This window comes from Mastomys coucha, unplaced genomic scaffold, assembly GCF_008632895.1.
Source record: "Mastomys coucha isolate ucsf_1 unplaced genomic scaffold, UCSF_Mcou_1 pScaffold9, whole genome shotgun sequence".
Classification (NCBI taxonomy): Eukaryota; Metazoa; Chordata; class Mammalia; order Rodentia; family Muridae; genus Mastomys; species Mastomys coucha.
Genome location: NW_022196915.1, coordinates 25,246,901 through 25,260,882, shown reverse-complemented (window position 1 = coordinate 25,260,882; position 13,982 = coordinate 25,246,901). Strand labels below are relative to the sequence as shown.

Genomic DNA, 13,982 nt, shown 5'->3' with positions numbered 1-13,982 from the left:
ATTATATTTTATGTTATATGTAATAATATAATATATAGTATATTAATATAATATATGTTATATTTATATTATATTTATACTATATATTGTATAATCTATGATATAAAAATTATTATACATTATGTATGATAATGTATGATAATTCATTATCATATATAATATACATTTATATATTTCATACACACATATATATATGGAGGGAGGGACAGAGAGAGAGAAAGAGAGAGAGAGATAGAGAGAGAGAGAGAGAGATTCATTCCATAAGTTCTGTGACTCTAGAGAATTCTGGTAAATACAGTGGCTCTACTTGGATTCTTCTACATACATACATCTAGTTGGACCAACACCATTTTTGAAGTGTTGTTTTTTTCTGGTGAGTATTTTTTTGGTTCATCAAAAATTAGTTGTTCCTTTGGACAACTTGTGTGGACTTATGTGTGGGTCCTTAATTTAATTCTATTGATCATCTTGTCTTTGTGCCAGTACCATACTGTTTTTATTACCATAGTTCTATAGTACAACTTGAGGCTGTGAATGGTGACACATGCAGTAGTTCTTTTAATACACAGTATTGTTTTAGCTATCTTGGAGTTTTTTCTTTGTATGTGAAACTGAAATTTTTTATTTCAAAATCTGTAAAAAATAATTTTTTAAAAAATTTTGATGGAGATTGCATTAAATCTAAGATGACTTTTGGTAGGATGGCCATTTTTTACTATATTAATCCTCCTGATCCTTGAGCAGGGGAGAACCCATAGCCCAGTGGTCTTTCATTTCTTAAAGTTTTTATTATGCAAGTCTTTCACTTCCTTGGCTGTTGTTATCTCAAGATATTGTATTTTTTAAGTTATTGTGAAGACCATTGTTTCTCTGATTTCCTTCTCAATCTATTTGTCTTTTGTATATAGAAAAGCTACTGATTTTGTGAGTTAATTTAGTATCCTGCTACTTTGCTGAAAATGTTTATCTGCTATAGGTGTTTCCAGTATCACTTGCAAGTAAAGATTATTTGACTTTTCCTTCAAATTTGTATGCCCTTAATCTCTTTCAGTCTTACTGCTTTTGCTTAAACTTCAAATAATATATTGAATAGCTATGGAGGGAATAGCCAATCATATCTTGTTCCCTATTTTAATAAAATTGCTTTCAGTTTCTCTCCATTTAAGGTGATTTGGGCAATGGAATTTGTGGAAACTGTTTTTATTATGGTGTGGTATGTCTCTTGTACCTGTAATGTCTCCAGAACTTTTATCATAAAGGGATGTTGAATTTTGTAAAAGGCTTTTACTGCATGTAATGAGATGGTCATATGGCATTTGTCTTTTTGTTTCTTTGTAAAGTGACTACATTTATAGATTTACATTTAAACCTTCCCTATATATCTGAAATGGATTTTACTTGATCATGATGGGTTATCTTTTTAATATATTCTTGGATTTGGTTTGCAAGAATTTTATCAAAAATTTTTACATCTATGCACACAGGAGCAATTGGTCTATAATTCTTTTTCTTTAATTTGTGATTTATGAATACACCAAGTAATTGTGTCCTTATCATATGAAGTAGGCTTTCTTTCTCCTGTTCTTATGTTGTGAAATAGTTTGAGGTGTATTGGTATTAACTCTATTTTGAAAGTCTAGTAAAGACTTCACTTAAAGACCCTGCCCTGGGCTTTGGGGTTTTTATTTGCTTGGTTGGTTGTGTTCTTGCTTACTTGTTTGCTTTTGTTACTCTTTTTTTTTTTGTGGGGCTTTTTATTGTTGTTTTCAGGAGGCATTGGTTTTTTATGTTCATTTGTTTGGTTTGGTTTGGTTTGGTTTGGTTTTGGTTTTGGTTTTGTGGGAGATTTTTACTTACTGGTTCTGTGTCACCAATGATTATCTGTCTTTTTATATTGCTTATATCATTTAGATTTAAATTTGGTAGTTGGTATGTATTGAGAGCATTATTCATTTATTTTAGAGTTTTGAGTTCAGTAGTATACATGTTTTTAAAGTATGTACTTATGATTCTCTGGATTTCTTCAATGTCTGTTGTTATATCTAATCTTTCATCTCTAATTTTGATAGCTAGAATCTTTTCTTGCTGGCTTTTGGTTAAGTTTGATAAGGTTTTGCCAGTCCTATTGCTTTTTTATATTTGTACAATCAACTTTCATATTATTTATTCTTTGTATTATTTTTTAATGTAGTTAATTAAAATGTAGTTTCCATTTGCATTGAGAAGTTAGGTTTGTATTTTATTGGTTTCAGCCCTGAATTTGATTATTTCTTGAAGCCTATTCATTTTGGGAATGATTTCTTTATGTTCTAGAATTTTCAGTTGTGCTGATATGTTATTAATATGATTTTATCTCTGTCTCTCTGTGTGTGTTTCTCTTCCTCTCTCTCTCTCTCTCTCTCTCTCTCTCTCTCTCTCTCTCACTCTCTCTGGGTATTTGTAGGAACTTAATGCTATGTACTTGCCTCTTAGAACTATCTTCATTGTTATCCATAGTTCAAGTATATTGTGTTTTATTTTCATGCAATTCTATGCAGCAGAAGGTAGGATACTGGTTTTTTGTTTGTTTGTTTGTTTGTTTGTTTGCATCTGTTCTACTATCTGTGTCTTTTATTGGCATTAGTATTAGTATTAGTATAATTGCTGGCAGAATTAAGACCATTGGTATTGAGAGTTATTAATGATCATTGTTCACTCCCATTATTTTGTAGGTGGCAGCGGTTGTAGAAGTGGTGGTGGTTGTAGTGGTGGTGGTTGTAGTGGTGGTGGTTGTAGTGGTGGGTGGTTTCCCCCTTCTTTTTATTTGCTGACCTGGGATTATTTGTTTCTTATGCTTTATAAACCTCTTCAGGTTTAAGTTTTCCTTCAAGCACCCTCTAAAAGTCTAGATTTGTAATTAGATATTGCTTATAATTGGTTCTATCATGGAATGTCTTATTTTTCTTGATCTATTGTAATTGAAAAATTTGCTGGGTAGGGTAGTCAGGGAATCTGTAGCCCCATATTGTTTATTGAATACCTGTCCAGGCTCTTTACCTTTTAGAGTTCCCATTTCCATTGAGAAGTTAGGTTTATTCTAATAGGTCTGCCTTTATACATTGTTTTTTGTTTGTTTGTTCCTTGTTTTTTGTGGGTTTTTTATTTTGTTTTTTGTTTTTTCATTAAAGGTTCTAAAATTCTTTCTTCATTCTGCACATTTATTTTTTAGGTTGTTATGTGCCATTGGTAATTTCATCACTGGTCTAAATATTTGGTGTTCTATATACTTCTCATACCTTAATAGGCATTTTTTTTCCTTTAGGGAAGTTTTCTGTGATTGTGTTGAAATATTTTCTGTGTTTTTCTTTCTTCTGTCCTTATTATTCATGTTTAATCTTTTAATAGTGCCCTAGAGTTCTTGAATATTTTCTGTCAGATTTTTAAATTTAACATTTTCTTTGTCCAAGGCATATCCATTTCTTCTATCTTATCTTACCTGCCTGAGATTTTCTCTTATATCATTGTATTATATTCTGTTGGTAAGGCTTACCTCTGAGGTTCTTGTTTGAGTTCCTTAATTTTTCATCTACAGATTTCCTCCAGTTTGTGTTTTCTTTATTGATTCTATTTCCACTTTCAGTTCTTGGATTGTTTTATTCATTTCCTTCCACTGCCTGTTAGTATTTTCAAACATTTAAAAAATGTATTTATTCATTTCCCTTTAAGGACTCCCATTATATTTGTAAAGGCTGTTTTAAGGACCTTGTCTTATGCTTTATCTATGCTGCATTTTTCAGGGCCTATATCTGCTTGCCCCTGGTGAAGACATATTGTCCTGACTGAAATTGATTATGTTTGTATGTTGGGGTCTAAGCCTCTGGGCTTGGGATGATTCTAATTCTAGGGACTGATACCTGCTCTTTTCTCTGCTTGGGTGGGTATTTTGTTACTTTATTTCTGTTGCCCTCTCTGGTGAAAGGAGTGTGTGGTGGCAATGAGTTGCTTGATGAGGAATTTCCATGGATTTCTGCTAGGTATGGCCACAGTGGGTTCTGGGTACGATGTGTTTCTAGATATGGATAGCTGACTCTTAGGAATGATGATGGGTCAGAAGGACAGGAATTGTGGGGGTTCACAGGAGGATGGAAAGCAGAGATCAATCACCAGAGCTTGCTTAGATTTGGTGGAATGGAAGCAGAGAGTGAGGAGAAGCCACAATGGGTCATCTGGTACAGAAGTGCAAACAGCACTGAGAGGATTTGGATGACGGGAGGGAGAGTGAAGATCTGAAGCTCATCTCCCTGCTTCACTGGCCGAGTTGCTTCTCTGGCAGGCTTGACTGGTGGGGCCCCAGGAAATATCTGCTCCAGGTTAAGGCTGGGATGAGTGAGTGGAAGTAAGCCTGAGAGAAGATCTGTATGCTTCATTGAAGATTGGAGCAAGAGCCTGGCAGTGGTGGTGCATGTCTTTAATCTCAGCACATGGGAGGCAGAGATAGGCAGATTTCTGAGTTCAAGTCCAGCCTGGTCTACAAAGTGAGTTCCGGGCTGGAGAGATGGCTCAGCCGTTAAAGGCTAGGCTCACAACCAAAAATACAAAGTGAGTTCCTGGACAGCCAGGGCTACACAATAAATAAATAAATAAATTTGTAAAAAGGTGGGAGCAGGGAGGGAGCAGAGGCTGAAGCAGGTGGCCTGTTCTTCAGAGTTTAGGTGAGACTCCAGGGATTGGATTTGGAGGAGAGATGAAAGAGGCAAAGATCTACCAGTATCCTATCTGCTTTCCCTTGCTGGTTTATTTGACTGTTTTTAACCTTTGAAGTGCTAATTTAATTTGCAAATTAGGTGTGTGATTTTTTTGAAGCCTTGAAAAAAAAATTCTCTTCTTAGTGCCCAAAGTTCCTGAAAGGCTGGACTTGGAGCTAAATATTCGAATGCAAAGAGGTAGATATGAATTTCCTGAAATGGTCATCACTGATCCATATCATGAAGATTCCCTTCTCTTTGTGTTCTGAGGGTAGAGAAAGACTTTTTCTCTTCCTGGTTATTGGAGAAACGCACAGCTCTTTTTAGATGTAATTTTCAGGAGGAAGCTAAACTGTGCCTCTAGAGTGGGTGGCCCTGATCAGCTTCTTTGAGTCCTAGAAAATGCAGAAGTAGTTTTAATGTGGTTCACCAATTTATCTCACCTAATTTATATCTATAAGCTTGACAAGCCCTAAACCATGCTGCTATGTTTTAAAGAAATTAAATACTTTTATTTAATTTGATAATTGCTTGAAAATATTATCTAAATTGAAAAGTTCACAATATTTTTATATGGCCAAACTTGTTCTTTAAGATCTATGATTGTTTATTTTGACAAGTTCATTATTTTTAGTTGCTATGTCTTACTTTTAACAAATAAGGATTTTAATGATTCGATGTTAACATTTCTGCATAAATAATTTTGTAAAGATTATAGTTTCAGATTGAAACTTTTAGGGATATTTATATAATCTTATTGCACATCTAAGTTTATTCTGAAATAAGCATATATTTTATTGGTGTTTGAGCCTTATTTGTCTTGCTTTACTGTTCTTTTTCATTTGTTTTATTGCTAGGTTACCTAAACACATAGAGAAGACACTATGAATCATTGTGTTTTGTTTTGATTCTCTGGGGTGAACAGGAAATCAAATAGCTCAGGCTGGCCTTGAACTCCAAAATCGATTTCCTTCTGATATTCCCTCCACTACTAGCTAAACAGTGGAACCATAGGCGTGTTCCACAATACCTGGCTCTATACAATGCTGTGCTTGGACCCAGGACTTCTTGTGTGCTTTATAAGCAGTCTGTGAATATATCTACAACACAAGTTTCACATCATCACTTAGATTTTTCATTTGTGATTAAGATATATGATGCAGAGGTAAGCTATAACTTACTTTTAAATAGTTTCATTTCATTTTTATTTATGTCTGGGTATATAGGGATATGTATATGGTTGCCCATGAAGCTAGAAGATCATGTCAGAACCCGTGGCAATGGAGTTATAGTAATGTGTCAACCAACATGAGTGCTAAGACCCAAACTCCCATTGGGTATAAGAGTAATAAGTGTTCTGACCCATCTAGTGTCATCATACATCATACAAAATGTATGACACAATAGACAAAAAGCGAGGTTTCTCCTAAGGACTCTTCAACTGCTATGGAAGAAGAAATTATAGGACCTTTCCCTTATGCCATTTGTAGGCCCTTGTAGACCTTTATGCCCTGATAGGTATGAGGCACCTTTCAGGGTATTTCATTCTAGAAAGGCATTACTTTTAATATGCAATCCACATTTGTAAAATGCCATTTGGATATGACATGTATTATTAGCACACTAATCAAAAGTGTCTAAGGGAAAAGAGTTAAGGAAATAATTAAGGAATGGCAATTGTTGATCCAGGTATAAAAGATGTAAAGACAGACTGTAGGGTTTCTGAAATCAACATATTAAATGTAGATGGTCATGTGTCCCCCTTCAGTTTTGATTTTGTGTCCTGTGATAAATCCTGCTACCGTTTGTTCATCAGGTAGGTTCACTCAAAACCCCAAGTCTTCAATCTCTTATGTCATCTTTGTTATCTATTGGACATACATGCTGATCATGTGATTTTTACAATTTGTCTATTCATTTTCTACATAGACTTGGAAAACTCACACTCTTACTTTGCTTTATCTGTTCCCTGCTTTACTTACTTGGAATTATTATTTTATGAAATACCATGTTTTGCCAAGAATCTACTTAATCACTGTAGAAGAATCTACTCAATCACTATATTTAAGAAGGTCATCATTCCAGGAAGTTACCATCCCAGAATACATTCTAGACTCTCAAAGTATTTACAGTGTCTTTTCAACAATTTCTCTCGCTCTAGTTTGTTATGATTGAGATCTCAAGGTATAGAGAAAAAATGAAACAAAAAATGACATCCAGTACTTTTATTTATTTAGGAGGCATCTTGACCTTTCTGTCCACATTGGAGTTTGCCTCTAATATTCAGCCTCCAATAACATCAATTTCAACAAATCTAACTTCACATACTGATGAAGGAAAACCAACAGTCATCAAATACTGAATTCTAACCTGGAGATTTGCTCACATTTATCTCAGTGCCTTTCAACAACAGAATAAACAAGGTATTAATAACCATACCTACCCAGACCAGGCTCAGAGGCATCCTGGAGTGTATGTTACATGATTATATGCACCACATGCAATCACTCATTGGTCTATATACTACAGAAATGATCTATTATATATGATGTAAAATCAACATGAATTATATCATCGGGGTGTTATGTAACACATATAGTCAGTATGTTATGTATGTGTGCATATGTATTTGTATTGTAAAATATGAATATCAGAGGTTGAATCTGAATACAAATCTGTGTTTTACGGTATAGATTTTTCCCTCTGAAAGTGTGATCTAAAGCTAACAACATCAGCATCATCTGGGAGCTTGTTAGAGATGCAAAAGTGGAGGTATTACCCTGGGCCAAGCCATCAGAACACTCATTTTAATAAGATCCCCTGATAAACCTTACACACATTAAAAACTGAAAAATATTGATTTATACAGCATGCCTACAAAGGGCTTCTGACAACCTAACTTTCTCTATTACCTATTTTTCTCATATGACTGCATGGCAGGCATGAGGCATCATTTAAAATAAATTTATGTCCTCAAAATACACAACTGCATTTTGTTAAAACAGCCAAAGGTTTCAGAAGACTTTGCCTGCGTGTATGTCTGGGCAACATGGGTAAGCCTTTTGCTTGTATACCAGAAGAGGCTTTCAGAGCCTTTGACACGAGTTATAGATGGCTGTGGGCTGACATGCAGATGCTGAGAATCAAGCTCCAAATCCTCTGGAACAGGAGCCAGTGCTCTGAGCCACTGAACTCTCTCTCTCTCTCTTCCTTTCCCCCTCCCTTCCTCCCTCCCTCTCTCTCTCTCTCCCTCACCCCCACCTCTCTCTCTCCCTCCCTCCCTCCCTCTCTCTCTCTAAGTCAGTCTTTACAAATCACTTTCCTTTCCTTTCCTCTAACAGGCAGTTTCTTTTCTGTATCCCAAACAGTGCTGATGATTTTCTCTAGTAAATTGATTCCATCTTACTGTATTGTGTTATCTGTATGTCACTCTGTTTATATTGTAAAGGAAAGGATGTTAATACCTAATTCATGGGTTTTGCAAGCATGTGTACTTCATTTGCCATGTATCCTATAAAGTTGCACATGTATACTCTACAAGGATGATCATTCATGCAAATATTATCTTAAAGTATAATTTTCAGAGTGACTGTAAATAAGCACCTTAGGCCGTCTCTTTTCTATTATAGTGTTTTCTGCTTATGACATTCATTTTGTTTTTGTATGCTATCTGACACATTTAAATCTAAACAATGTAGACACAAAGTAAAACTTACTAAAGTCACCAAACATGCTACCACTTTTTGATAATACCAGCATTCAGGCAGCTGAACAAGTAGAATTAAAATAATAGAGTTTCAGTAAGATAAATATGTAGATTAATGTAAATTTATTAAAGTGGTTGCATTATTTCATTTTCTCACTTCAAATCAGTTACTTATTTTTTTTGTTGTTGTTTTTATAGCTCATGCTAGGATAGAATTCACGATGTATCCCAGTGTGGGTTCAAATTCACAATCTTTGTAATTCAGCTTCCCTCCTTCTGGCCTGGCCTTACAATATTCTTAGGACTACTAGTGTGTAAAATGTTTTACTGGCAATTAGATATATGGTTCTTTATCCATATGGACTGGGAAATAAGAAATCATCTCCACTTAAATTTAACTTTTCAGAAATGGTTTTTCTGCAACAAACATTTTTTTTCATTAGTAGTAAAATTTTATTTCTCTACTTTTAAAAAAAAAGTTGTATACAGAATCAGGAAATTATGATTATCTATCAATGATGATTTTATCTAGTATATGTGCATTTTTTAATAGTTTTAGAAGTGCTGAAGATTGCACCTAGTGCCACAGACATGCTATAGGAGTAGTTTATCAATAAGCTATGACTCAGCCTAGTACATTTGCAATTTATGTGTGGTTCTAGTTTTTAAGGTCTGCCACATCTCATGTTTTAGATAGTGAGACAAAACAGGATATTGTACTGATGAAATTAATATGGTTAAAAGTACTTTCAAATGCAAAACTCACATGATGTCTGGACTAGTTCTCTAGTGATCCTCACTTTGCAGAAAAAGTTCTCTAGTGAGCCACACTTTGCCTAGAGTCTTAAAGTGTGAGAGCAGAGAAATAGACTTCCTTTCTACTTTAGACAGAGACCTGACAAAGGATGCTAAAAGGAATATTAAGGGGGGTGGGCAATGATAGAAGAGTAAGCTATACTGGACATATGTGCTGGGATCAGGCACCATGTGCAGAGCAAGAAGTAGCCTTGAGCCAGCAATGCCCCCTTGTAACACTGAACATGTGTCTAGAACTTGCCACATGCTAACCACTTGAAAAGAAACTGTATCTTATTACTATACTCTTTTCCAAGATTGTAACTGAACCATATCACCAGTTTTCAGTAGGCAAAATTGGAAAGTAAAATACATATCATGAAAGGAAATGTTATATTTATGGTGAGTCTCATGTATATGACACAATATGAATGATCTGGCACTTCAACCAAATTTCACTATTTCCAATGCCTAATCTTCATTTAAGAAACATAAAATATATTGTTTGTATTACAAATAGAAACTATACATATGTAAAACACAAATAAAGGAAGATTTGTGTTTCTAAGTACCCAGCATGAGAGATGGAAACATGATATGTCATAGATGATAGATAATAAATAGGTTTACAGTTAAATTTGTATTTCCAAAACATTATTTTATAGTATAGAAATACAAATAATATTATATTAAACTAAATACATTTTAATAGATGTTACATTACCTAGATTTAATAGATGTTACATTACCTAGAAGTGATGGTGCATGCCTTTAATTGCAGCACTTGGAGAAAGAGGCAGGTAGATCTCTGTAAGTTGGAAGCAAGCCCGGTCTATCTATACAGCAAGTTCCAAGACAGCCAGAGAAACAGAGGGAGAACATGTTTAAGAACTATATGTTAGTTATTATGGAGAATATAATTTTAATATTTAATATCACAATAATATATAATGTTATAACAAATAAATAGAGACAGTCTGTTATAATTATGTTATTATTATATTATATTTTAATATTCAGTGTTACAATACATAATATTATAGAAATTAACAATATAATGATATTTAATATTATGTATTACATATAATATGGATATAGTTATATTCAATAGACTTTATATTAATGTCTTCTAGTTACTATATTTTGGTGATGTTTATTGCAAAAAATCTTGTCTTCATGTGCTGTATCTCTTCAAGCCATTGTAACTACAAAGAATTACATTAGTCAACTCATTTGTTGTTTAGCCTTATAATGGCTGCTGGTTCAGATTTTGTAGAGGGCACAGAGGTCCTTGTACTCCAAGAGCAGCTAACAGGACAAGAAATATTGATCACTCTGGGAAGTCTCCTCAATGGAGGAGGCAAAAATCAAATACAGGCACTCTATGCAGAAAGCTGAGGATGGAAGCTGTCAACAACCTGGTGACATTTTGCTATCTGAAGAGGCGGACCACACCCTAATTCCCTGAATAATTATTCCAGACTCTTCCCTCCCTGCCACTCCTCCTTTGGGAACATGTCACATGTTCTTTATGGCTTGCTGACCTCTATGCTATCTGTTAGAGACCACAATAGATTCTAGGCCTTTTAGCTATAGAACCTACCCTCATGGTCACATGCACTTTGCAAAAGGGTCTTTATGTTGTCACACATTTAGCTTTATTGTACACCTGGATTAGAACAATTCTGGGACTTCTTGATATCCAGAGACCCATTTCCAAATTCTGTTTTGTTCAAATATGCCTACAATAAACTGCCTGGTATTAGACTCCCAGAAGTCTGATCCAGGTTCAGGATCACTGGTATTCATTCTTATCTCTTTATTAGGTTTGCTTCCCTGCCTGTCACATGAAGGAACCCTTCAAGATTCTACGGCCACTGCTGTTGGGGGAGGAGGGGAGTCAGATTTTTATGTTAAAAAACTCTTGCATTACCTTAAAAGATAAAGCTAAACACTCTTTCCATATTGTCTTAGCGATTTATGCCTCATCAGTCTTTGAATTGGCTTTTCATGATTTTTTTCTGTGTGTGTGTGTGTGTGTGTGTGTGTGTGCATGTATATGTGTGTGTGTGGGGGGGTGTATGTGTGTATGTGTGTGCTATTAGGGAGTCACACCAATGAGCTATAAATTTTAGCTTTGATAATTCAATTGCTTAAATGAGTTCTGCTTCTTTAAAATTAATGACTTTTTGAAAAAATTATTTATTCATATACTTTTTTAACATTGGAGTGTTCTATTTGCATATGTGTGTATATGCCAGAAGAGGGCATCAGATACCTTTGTAGATGCTTGTGAGCTTGTAGATGGTTGCTGAGAATTGAACTCAAGACCTCTGAAAGAGCAGCCAGTGTTGTTAATTCCATTTTTACATGTAAAATGTGCTCAAACTTTTGACATTTTTTTCTATTTTATATGTATGTGCCTTTTATAAACCTTGAATGTTAAGTTATTTGTTTACTAGCTGTAAAATAAATAATCATTCATGCTTATGATTTTTGATAAACAGAAATTCTTAATTGTACAACTATTAGATATATAAACCTAGTAATTCTTGTGGACTTTGTACCTCGTTTAAGAAGGCAAAAAATTCCACCTCTTCTGTTGTAATTAAGAAAGAGCTCATAAAGACTGAACCTAAAACTAGGGAGCCTACATCAGACTGATCTGGGCCCTCTGCACATATGTTACAGTTGTGTAGCTTGATCTTGTGGAACTCTTGACAGTGGAGGCAGGGTCTGTCTCTTAGACTGTTGTCTGCTTTTAGGACACTTCCTTTTACTGGGTTGCCTTGTCCACACTTACTAGGAGAGGAGGTGCCTAGTCTTACTGCAACTTGATATGTCACGGCTGATTGATACCATAGGAGGCTTGCCCTTTTCTGAAGAGAAATGGGAAAGGAATAGATTGAGAGAGGGGGAAAGATAGGAAGTAGAGGGGAAGGACTGTGAGGAGGGGAGGAAGGGGAAACTGAGGGTCAGATGTAAACCAAACAGATAGAAGAATCAAGCCTTAGAGACTCACTGGTTCAATTCAATTCCAATCTGAAGATAGATGTGACTGAACACAGTGGGCATGCCGTGCTGTCTTTTCCAAGTGATTGAGAATAAAAGAACCTTATATCAGGATGTCACAGGCTACACATTGTTCTGCTACAGTAAAGATGAGGCAGACACATACATGACTAAAGACAAGTACTCCACTTAAAATGCTATTGCTTTGTTATTTTTATTTATTTGTATATTTTGAGATAGGGACTCACTATGTAGCTCTGTTTGTCCTGGACCTCACTGTGACCAAGCTGTTCTCAAACTCAGAGAGACCCACCTGCTTCTGCCTTGAGTGCTGGGATTAGAGGCATGCAGCATTGTACCCTACTAAAAGTTGTTGGTTTTAGCCAGGCAGTGGGGGTGCACACCTTTAATCCCACACTTGGGAGGCAGAGGCAGGTGGATTTCTAAGTTCGAGGCCAGCTTGGCCTACAGAGTGAGTTCCAGGACAGCCAGGGCTACACAGAGAAACCCTGTCTTGAAAAAAACAAAACAAAACAAAACACAAACAAACAAAAAGTTGTTTTTAACTGGATAATTTGGGTGTGTATTTTTTTTCTCTTGTATTTGTAAGTTTTTCTTTTAAATAAAATAGTCTATATTTTTCACAATGTTACTACAATAATTCAAGCAATGGATGCTTGATTAGGGAGAAAAAAAGGAGGGAGATATACAAGGTAGTTAGGAACTACTGAACAGGAAACCTGATCTTTACTTTTTCATGGGTATGCAGTTTTATACATTTTATAAACTGGTGTGTTATCCTTCTAAGTCCTCCCATGTGATGTTCCTATTTAGCCATTTGCTAGATGGCTTTCTCTACTATCCTTGTTGTTGCTGAAATGTCTTTTGTCAACTAATATCTCCTTTAAGTATACTTACCTTTCTCATGAGTATATAGACACAGACGTACTTGGAAGTGAGTATCCAGCCCCTTAACTATGACTCACACTGCTTTATATTCTTTCTCACAGTATTAACATAATGTTTATAATGTCTATAATTTTCAATATAATATAAAGTTCTTTGAAGTTAAAATATCATAGTGGGCTTTCTCACTGAAATGTAGCTAAGACGTGGACTAGTATTAGATATACATTAGCTGAAAAAGTTGGCCCAAAATTATATGTGAGAGTTTTTGGACCTAAACCAATTTCTACTTTTTCTACAATGGTGTAATTCTTGTATAATTCTGGAGAGATGACAATGAGCCGTTGGATCTTCTCAGGTCTCTGTGAATCCTACAGAACAACTGAAGGATAATAACAGCAGTTTATGGGAAGTATTTTGAATTCTTAGTTTGGCCCACAGACACATTGTCCAGTGGATTCATCATCCTTATGCCACATTGACAGTGAAAGACACGACCTCTGTGTTAATTAGTTCCTTAGAAAAAAGGGTCATACAGCAAGCACAACCAACCAACTACCCCTCAGTACCTGGTTTGTGTAAGGAGAGCCCTCCTTCCTGTTTACCCCGTAGCCCGTGCAGCAGAATTAAACCCTGCAGAAGTCCTTAACTGAGCTAGCTTGACATTTTCAAATTTAGTACTTCCTTGTAGTATACCTATTTGGGGATGAAACCGTGGTAGCTGGCTGAATAAACAGAGAGAACACTTACTATATGGGCTCCCATAGTTCCCAACCACACCTTAGTTTGAAAAAGTGTGTCTTCTCTACTCCGCATATCTCAGAAAAAAAGCAAGGAAA

At 35.3% G+C, this 13,982-nt stretch overlaps 1 protein-coding gene across 10 annotated transcripts in view; it reads left to right on the top strand.

Annotated features, from left to right (window-relative positions):
• The window catches only part of Nrg3 (neuregulin 3), a 1,082,533-nt gene that overhangs the window by 842,889 nt on the left and 225,662 nt on the right, over positions 1–13,982 (top strand). The window lies entirely within an intron of this gene.